We start from the raw sequence: 8,949 nt of genomic DNA on the forward strand, positions 1-8,949 counted from the left end.
GTTCGCAAAATATAAGTTGTATGCAATAAAAACTATATTGATAGATTTGTATTTGAAAGAAGTTTTTCATTATATTAATTGTGTACATATAAATTATATTTTTTTCTAGAATCTATAATTAAACTTCGAACCAAAATGCAAGAGGGACCGGTAAACCCGGAAGAAGGTAGTAGTAGCTGTACTACGTGACCTATTACTAGGTGAGTAGCTCAGTTGCTCGTAGTTGTACAACGGTACATCATCAATCAATGTAACACTGGTCTGCGTGGTAACTCGATACAAAGTGTACCATTCAATCTTAATGCACCATGCATGTGTAAGTAGCTGATCGAACTGGAGAATATACTATTTTAAATATTTTGTCGAATACATACGTACAATTCATAGCTCTACCACTGAAGCACACTAATTTTCTTTCTTTCACTATATATATATATATATATATATATATATATATATATATATATATAGGCAATTCAAAGCTAAACTGAATTGCACTAACAACCATTGCAGGTTTGCAACTGGGATCGATGTTAAGCTACGGCAAGAAGCTGCTCCCGTCCGTATCAGCAGAAGCAGAAGCGGCCACGCCGTCGCCGTCACAGGCCGCTCCGCACCTCCGGCACCGGCCCGGCGCCGGGAGCGGCGGTGAGGACGAGGAGGTTGACGAGTCGTGGATGGTGGCGCGGCAGGAGGGGCAGGTGGCGCATGTTCGGAGCCAGGCGTCGACGCAGGCCACGTGGAAGGAGTGGCCGCACCGCGGCAGCACCCGGAGCTCCTCCCCGGCGGCCAGGTCGGCCAGGCAGATGGCGCACTGCTCCTCCAGCTGGTGCCCTTCTTTCACTGCGGTGACGGGGAGCGCGTCGATGGCCTTCTTCTTCAGGCCTCGGGGAGGAAGAGGCAAGGTCATGGTGATGCTATTGCCGGCGAACGGTGAAGAGCGGCGGGCGCGGCGGCAGGTGCAGCGCGCGACGAGGGCGAGGCCGGCGAGGCACACGAGCGCGCAGAGGAGGGAGGCCAGGATGACCACCATGTTGGGGTCGATGGAGATCATGGCCGCCGGTGCCGACGGTGAAGATGAGGAGGCAGCTGGGCTGGGGGCGGCGGCGGCGGTGCTAGAGCTAGAGTGGGCAAGGCTCGCTGGAGTTCGCATGGCGGTCAGTGACGAAGCAGTGAGTGAAGTGCCACGAGCTGCTCTTGATCTCTCTAGTGTCTACTAGTGGAGCTTATATAGTCGACGGTCACACACGACACACCCCACCACATCCACGTGGAGGGGAAATTTTGGTCTAGTGGAGCTTATATACATCCTATATGGGAAAAACATTACTAATTAAATAAAAATTCAATAAATTCTGAATATATTTTTGAAATAAACTTGACCTACCATTATACTCGTAAAAAAGTCACAGAAAGAAAAATTCTCGTTGACTTCTTTTCAAAAAGGAAAAAAAATCGGTCAAAATAATGTGAATAGTGACGTATAATAGCAAATAGTTTTTTTTCTGCCCTAAAGTCAACGCTGGTTTTCTATTCATGAAAAAATATATACTAGTAGTGCAAAAGAAAGTCAAGTTTATTGTATAAAACTTCCAAACTGTTTTGACTTTTTTTTAATTGTCCATTTTTTCCCTCGTATGAGATGTATATACACCTAGGAATCAAAGGGCATTTCCCCCACGTGGTGGGTGTATATTAACTTTTGAGTAAATTCCATTATTTGCCCCCTATTTTGATACTTTCAACGAAAGTTACCCTACTTATTAATAGGTTTGATCCATTCATGATAATTCTGCCACATTTTACCCTTGTTAAATCTTTACACGTTCTATCAAGCATGTCCTAGCTGTCAGAGAACACCTGATGAGCCGCGTCGACAGGGATTTCTCAGTAGCCGGTTTCCTCCACGCGCCTAGCCACCCGCCTGTCTAGTTTGCCCTCTCATCCAGTTCCACACGCCCAGTTGGCTAAGGTGTGCCACTCTTTCACGCTCCTCTCGATCTCACGCGTCTGTAGCCATTGGATCATCATGATTGTATACAATAAATAAGAATCAATAAATTAAGCAATTCACCCCCTTCCTCGGTTGGGAAGAAGATTGACAAGCTCTGTCAAGGTTTTTTCTAGGAAAACAAGGATGATTCCATCGATGGGAAATGTCTCGTCAATTGGAAGCATGTTTGCCTACCATGCGCCATGGGTGGCCTCGGCGCCTAGGGTCCAAGATCATGACCCATTGTTGCAAGTGGTTGTGGCTAACTTGGATGGATCAATACCGACCATGGATTGCGAGTCATTGTGGCCCATATTCCACTATAAGCCAGTTGATCGCATTGTGCAAGAATTGTTTTAGATGTTAGTAAATTTCACAATTTGCAATGGCGCTGTTACAAGTTGCGTCAAATCACCATGGTTGCAGCGATGGAAGGCAACAAATGGATGTGACGCCTTAGTGACAACCTTTCTGTTGCTGCTATTCTGCAGTTTACTGACCCATGGAATAATCTTCAGAATGTGCACATATGCTCGGATCATCAAGACACCATAGCCTCGAGATGGAAAACAAATGGTGCATACAATACTACCTCAATGATCAGGCTCCTATTCAGCGGAAACATCAAACAGGATTCCGCCAAGCTGGCTTTAATTCAAAGGATCCCGAAACTATCAGTTCTTCATCTAGCTTGCGGTCGAAGACTGATGTCTAGCGGACGTTAACTTTGCAAGCATGGACGGCCCCATAGCCCTACTTGCCCGCTGTGTCAGCAAGACTCGAAGACGTCAATGCACATCCTAGCTTCTTGCCCATTTTCACAGGGCTTTGGTTGTGTGTTCTTGGCAAGTTGGTTTTGCCGGACAACATGTCGCAGTTGGCTTCCAACAGGTCCTTGATGATTTGGATAATACGCTCTTCTGCCTATCAAACAAAGGAGGTAGCGAAGAACTAGAGATTAATCGTTGGTTAGCGTGTGGTGGATGCTTTGGAAAGAACATAACGCCCGTATCTTCAATCATTGTGCATGCGTGCCTGTGTGCAGGTGAGAGACGTGGGAAGTGACGACATTGATAAGAGATGTATTTCCATTTTTATGTATTAAAAGAGGATTAAATCGTCAACATTATTATTTTATTATTTGAACATTGAGTATAACATGAATGTATATATGTGAGTTACACTACTACATGAGTGTTCTTGCATATTGCAGAGTAGTGCAAGTTTCTTATTTGTTATAAAAATTTTCATTTTCTTTCTTACCTTAGGTAATACCTATGCCCCTAATTCATTTATTATTAGATTTTTTATCCTTTTATTTCTATTTATGTTCTTATTTTGAGTAACACCATTTACATGATTCTTTCTTTTTCAGTAGATTTTTATTCTTTAAATATTATTTGCCGTAACACACTTGTAGAATTCACTCTTCCCTAAACTATCTTTTCTTCGGTTCTTCATATATATTGTTCTTTTGGGTCCCCGAATTTTTTTCTACCTTGGATTTAAATTCATTCTTCTTCTTTGTTCTCTGTTCATTTCTAGATTGAAATTATTTTGTTTATGGTTTTTCTATTTGATAGGTGCCTCAAAATAATTGTTCAGTAAAATTATTCCTATTTTTTCGTGTTTCCCTCTATTTTTAGTTTATTTTTATTTTTATGTATGTGTATTTTTGGATGGTGTGTGTGCGTGTGTGTGTGTGTGTGTGTGAGAGAGAGAGAGAGAGAGAGAGAGTTTATACATGGAAGTACTATACAATTTGTGTGTGGATAGTTCTAGAAATCTTAAGATATTGTTGTATATCTCTTTGAGACAATGCTGAGACAATAATGAGGTGTTGGTGGTGTTACAGGTGATGAGAAAGGCCGGAGGGGGAATGACTAGAATAGAAGATGAGCTTCAGATGGATGGTACAGATTTTGGTGGTGGGATCTTTGCGCACAGTTAGCAAAAAGGACCCTCTATTCTTGTTAATTTTCTCCCGACATCCTCCTCCAAACGCGACCACGAGTCACCCTCCCCCTCGCCCATCTCCCTCCCGCTTGTGGACAGTAGCGGCGGCCGAGATCCGCATCCTCCCCATCTCCGGCAACTACAGTAGCTCGCCTAAGGCAAGCAGATGGTGGGCTACTCACCCCCTTCCCCTCTCAGGCCCTTGGAGCGGCTTGTCGGCGTGATCCGTGCCTCTGCCCCCTCTCAAGATCCTAGACCGCCGGCGGCAAGCCGGTGGTGGGCTCCTCCTTCGCTTCTCACGCCCATGATCAAGGTATACTCCGATGCTCCCACTTCCTCCTCTCTCACCTAGATTTTTGTGTGTACATTCGTCAAAGATCTGCTAGGGTAGATGAGGGATCTTCAGGAAGGTTGGGCCTTAATGAGGCGGCTGATGAAGACATTAAATCAGAGCAATTGTACACAGGGCACCAATGTGTACCATCCGAAATCACTGAAATAACAATGGGATTACGCAATGACGGCCATTACATGCAATATTATGGTTATATATGGGCATGTGAGTGCTTTGGATGACTCGTGCTATGTACAAAGTTCCTAGATTAATAAGAGAACCAATTAAATCTGAACCTGAAGTCAAATTGATGCCATGTTTTAGCTTGTAGATCGTTAATCTGTTGATGCTTTGGTTACATCGATTCTCAGACATGCTAAGGGTGTGTTATTTCTGTTATAAAGTAGTGCATCGCAAGGTGTTTCACTGGTTTAGTGGGGAGAGTGAACCCTTCACTTATTTAGTGCATACAAGACGCATGATTAGTTAGTGTAATGTGATAAGGGGAGATCTCCTAATTTTTTTTTGTTTCAGTTGATGGCTATAAAGCTTCTTGTCCACAAACAGGAGATTCAGCTAATTTTGAACCAAAGATTCAGAAATTTGGTTGAATACATATAAGGGGGGAGCACGACAGGTATGGCCTGGGAAGTTATTTCACTTGGTCCTGGGATTCTTGCGCATTCCTGAAAATAGCAAATAATATGCATCGCAACATATTTCCAAAGTTGATTTAGAAATTTTTTGCTTCATTTCTGCTTTGCATAGCTGCTTTCTTTACATGCTGAATCAAGTTGTGGCCCTAGTCTTAAAATGGCATGAATGTTTGAGACTAAGATCTATGCCAATTTCGGCACTATCAAAAGTTGCCAATATTTGGAAAATTGTAGAGAGGGGCTCACGCTTGGTGTTCAACCAATCAAGTCCCAAGTTTTGGTCTCATGCCAAATTTTGGCCCCAATCCAGTCCTGAAATGTTTGTATTTTTGTAGTATTCTGTTTTAATTGCTCATTGCTAGTATTCTGCTGTAAATGCCATTCTATACACAGGACACATGAATACTAAATGAGTGCAGCATTGTTCTTTTACATTCTTCTCTCTAGTAGTGGTGCTCGTTGAAGTCTTTCGCCTTGCATACTGGAATCCAAGTCGAATGAAAAGCATGGTGAATTAAGGGAGCAAAGAGCAGCATCAATGCTACACTTTGAAGCTGAATCATGGTCAAAGCCTCAAAGGTAGGTTTCTCTGTCACCGGAAATAATTTTTCATCTCAGTTCTTTTCTACGACTATTTGCAGGCTAAGTTGTGTTATAAATTTGTATTTTTTATGCTTGTGTACACTCTGAGTGTGCCCACCAGTCTTTTTTATATGTAAGCTCTGAGTGTACCTTACAGACTTTTAGTCCATAAAAGAACACAATTATTTCCAGTTTCTTGCCTTGTGATGTAAACTATAAAATTGTCCATGTATTTGTAGATGGGTGATGCTCTGACACCAGAAGCATCTCGAGTACATATGGACAGAAGAAGTGTACAACTGCAAGGGCGAAACTCATTTGTGTGTGAGATAATTTTAGTTCCTTTGTTGAATGTACACCAACACAGACTTGTGCTGAACTGAATCATATTCGTTTGGTGTTATCTCTCCCTGCAAATGAAGCTTGACGAGCGACAAGCATTCGAACCGGAGGCAAACGTCAACTGAACAATATTATGTCATGTACAATCAAGATAGCAAATGCTCGCTGAGCGGTTGATCATTTTAGTACTTAATATTCAGTTTTGCTGGTCATGTAATAAAAATAATCATCTCATGTTATGGATCACTTCACATGCATGTATGTGGATCAAAGTCGACCCAGAAATGGAATACCTTGCTCACAAACATTTTCACCAGCCTATTCAGATGTGGGTGTGTATTGCGAGATAAGCTTAATGTTAACTTCAATTTTATGTTGCATAATTCATATAAAATATTAGTTCTGTTTTGGATAATCCAGTTTGACATATACATTTAGTTGTGCGTCAAGGGGATGACTTAATTTTCACATATAATCAAATATTGACATGCTTGAAAGAGTTCTCATCAACATTCTGCCGATTTAGAAATAAATGAGAGGCATGAGGTTGTTACTATAAAAGTGATGTTTTATATCTATCCATTTCTAGGGGTGATTCGTGAAATGTACACTTAAGTGGGAGCAGTCCCCTCCACCATAATCTGTGCCATTCATCTCCCATCCAATGGCCCAGATTTTATTTTTCTATTCTTTCACATGAAGCTCAGATTCTATACTAGTTGCTCCCGGCCGGAGGTATGCTGGTCTCTTTTACTGCCAGCTGGGTGCTTGGCCTATTAAATATTTGCGTGTACCTGCCTGTTGGAGCAGATTTGAGTGTGAAAGAAAAGATCTATAAGAGGATGGGTCGCTGGGAAGATGGTAATCTTTTTCTTGGTGGTAGAGTAACTAAAATAAAAGTTTGTTTAACTAACATCCCAATCTATCTTCATGTATAGATTACCTAAGACTAATGTGGTTGGAATGGAAAAAACTATGTAAGAGAAAGGCAACAAGAGAAAGTACCATTTGGTGAGAAGACATGCAATGTGTAGGCCGCCGGAGAAAAAAAAGGTGTATTAGGTACTCACATTCTGGAAAAATGCAATGCCAGTCTTCCGTGTAAATGGTGGTGGAACTTGGAGAATAAGGAATTAATGTGGCAATATAGTCCAAAAATGTATAAGTTGCATATAAAATTTGTCAAGTCAATAGCACTGTGAATGATTCTCCATGTTGGGCTAAACCCTAAACCCCACGATTTCATTGCGGACTGTCAGGTTCCCTTTCGGGACCCACCGTTAATTGATCACTGGAATCCATTGCAGTGAGATCGAAGACGAGTAGGTTGAGATAAGGTTGTGACATGGAAGGGAGCAGAGGACGATGTGCATTGCATGGTTGGTTCAGCGCCGCACGATCGCACCAGACCCAACGATGAAAGAGGCGGGTTTTTTTCGGTATGAAAGAGGCGGCTGACGAGAGTTGGGAGGAAAGGATTGTTTCCCCGAAAAACGATTACAGTATAAATTTGGTATAGATTTGTAGCCAATACGGATGCTGTAAAATTAAGCAGTCTTAATCAGAGTTTTATTTAGATAACTCTCAATATTTTTTAGCAAAAGATATAAGTATTAGTCAGAATTAATTTTCCAGTTCTTTGTTCCATGGAACGCTTCTTGAGTGCCTTTGGCACCAAATTATCGCCATTGGCGCTCACGCATTGTCTTATGTGGGCTGGCCCACTAACGTGAACTGGTGCTCGCCCCTGATTAGTTGACGATCGTAAAAAATAGTTTTATGTTTTCTTTCGGGAAGATTGTATCTACTTACATGACAGGTTGACCAGTCGCTAGGAATGTTGACTATTCACTTTCACCTTTGACTGTTGACCTTTTCAAAAAAGTTCATGCGTATGAAAAAGTTAATGTGAGTCAAAAAAGTCATGAATAAAAATCATGTATCTCGAAAATAGTTCACGATTTTGAATGAAGTTCATAGATTCCATGTTTTTTTTAAATCTCATGAGTTTGAGAAAATATGTTGAAAAATATAAAATGGTTCATGTATTTTTAGAGTCAAAATTTTAAGAAATGAAAAAAAATCATGAATTTGAGAAAAGAGTTCACAAATTTGGAAAATATGAGAAATAAACTTCATAAAAATGAAAATTGTTCATGGGTTTTTAAAAAGTTTATGAATTTGAAAACATTCATGAAAAAGAAAAAATTGAATAAGGAGAAGAAAAAAGAAAAAGAAAAACAAGAAAGAAAAAGAAACAAAAAGAAAAATGAATAGAAAGAAAAACGGCAAACCCGAAAGAAAAAAATAACAGGCCAGAAAACCCAGGAGCACCGGGAGGAAAGAAAAACGATTGACTTGCCGAAATCACTAATTAAGGAGGACTCGTTGCAAAGAACACACCACCTTCCCAAGTTGCGGCAAGTGGCGCACATGCAGCGCGCCACTTGTCGCAACCTGGGAGTTTTCTCTTTTTTCGTAGATCCGTTTATTGAAAACGTTTTATCTCTTAAACCGTGCGTCCAAATCTTGAACCGTTTTCACCGTTGGATTCCTCGCTTCAAGATTTTCAAAACTAGATCCCATGTTGATAGGTTTTGACAAACTCTTTTTCACGAAAAAAACCAAACGAGAAAAACCGAACCAGGAGCACGGGGTTTTTTCCTTTTCGAAAGAGGCACGCCCATGCCTCTCACGAAATCACAATCGTGCCTTTCGTGGAAGCAACCCCGTGACTCTCATGGAAGGAAAAAAACAGAAAACGCGTTTTTTCCGTTTCCGGGAGGCACAGCCGTGACTCTCGCGAAAGCACAACCGTGCCTCTGGTGGAAGCAAAACTGTGACTCTCGCAAAAGAAAAAAACAGAAAACACATATTTTTTTCCTTTCGGAGAGGCACGGCCGTCACTCTCACGGAAGGATAACCATGCCTCTCGCGGAAGCAAAACCGTGACTCTCGAGAAAGAAAAAAAACAGAAAACGCATTTTGTTTTTCCTTTTCTGAGAGGCACGGCTGTGACTCTCGGGAAAACACAAATGTTCCTCTCGCGGAAGCATAACCGTGACTCTCACGAAAGAAAAAAAAAA

General features: G+C 41.5%; 1 long non-coding RNA gene and 1 pseudogene across 1 annotated transcript; one reads left to right on the forward strand and one right to left on the reverse strand.

Moving 5' to 3' along the window:
* Positions 1 to 513: 513 nt before the first annotated feature.
* On the reverse strand, positions 514 to 2,053 carry LOC125517106 (putative E3 ubiquitin-protein ligase ATL44 pseudogene; annotated as a pseudogene).
* Positions 2,054 to 3,980: 1,927 nt separating this feature from the next.
* Positions 3,981 to 6,203, forward strand: LOC147967234 (uncharacterized). Its single transcript, XR_015609185.1, has 3 exons — positions 3,981 to 4,262; positions 4,818 to 5,518; positions 5,761 to 6,203. It is a non-coding gene; the product is annotated as an uncharacterized LOC147967234 (long non-coding RNA).
* Positions 6,204 to 8,949: the final 2,746 nt, after the last annotated feature.

Source organism: Triticum urartu, chromosome 6A (assembly GCF_056163025.1).
Source record: "Triticum urartu cultivar PI428250 chromosome 6A, HENAU_Tu73, whole genome shotgun sequence".
Taxonomy (NCBI): Eukaryota; Viridiplantae; Streptophyta; class Magnoliopsida; order Poales; family Poaceae; genus Triticum; species Triticum urartu.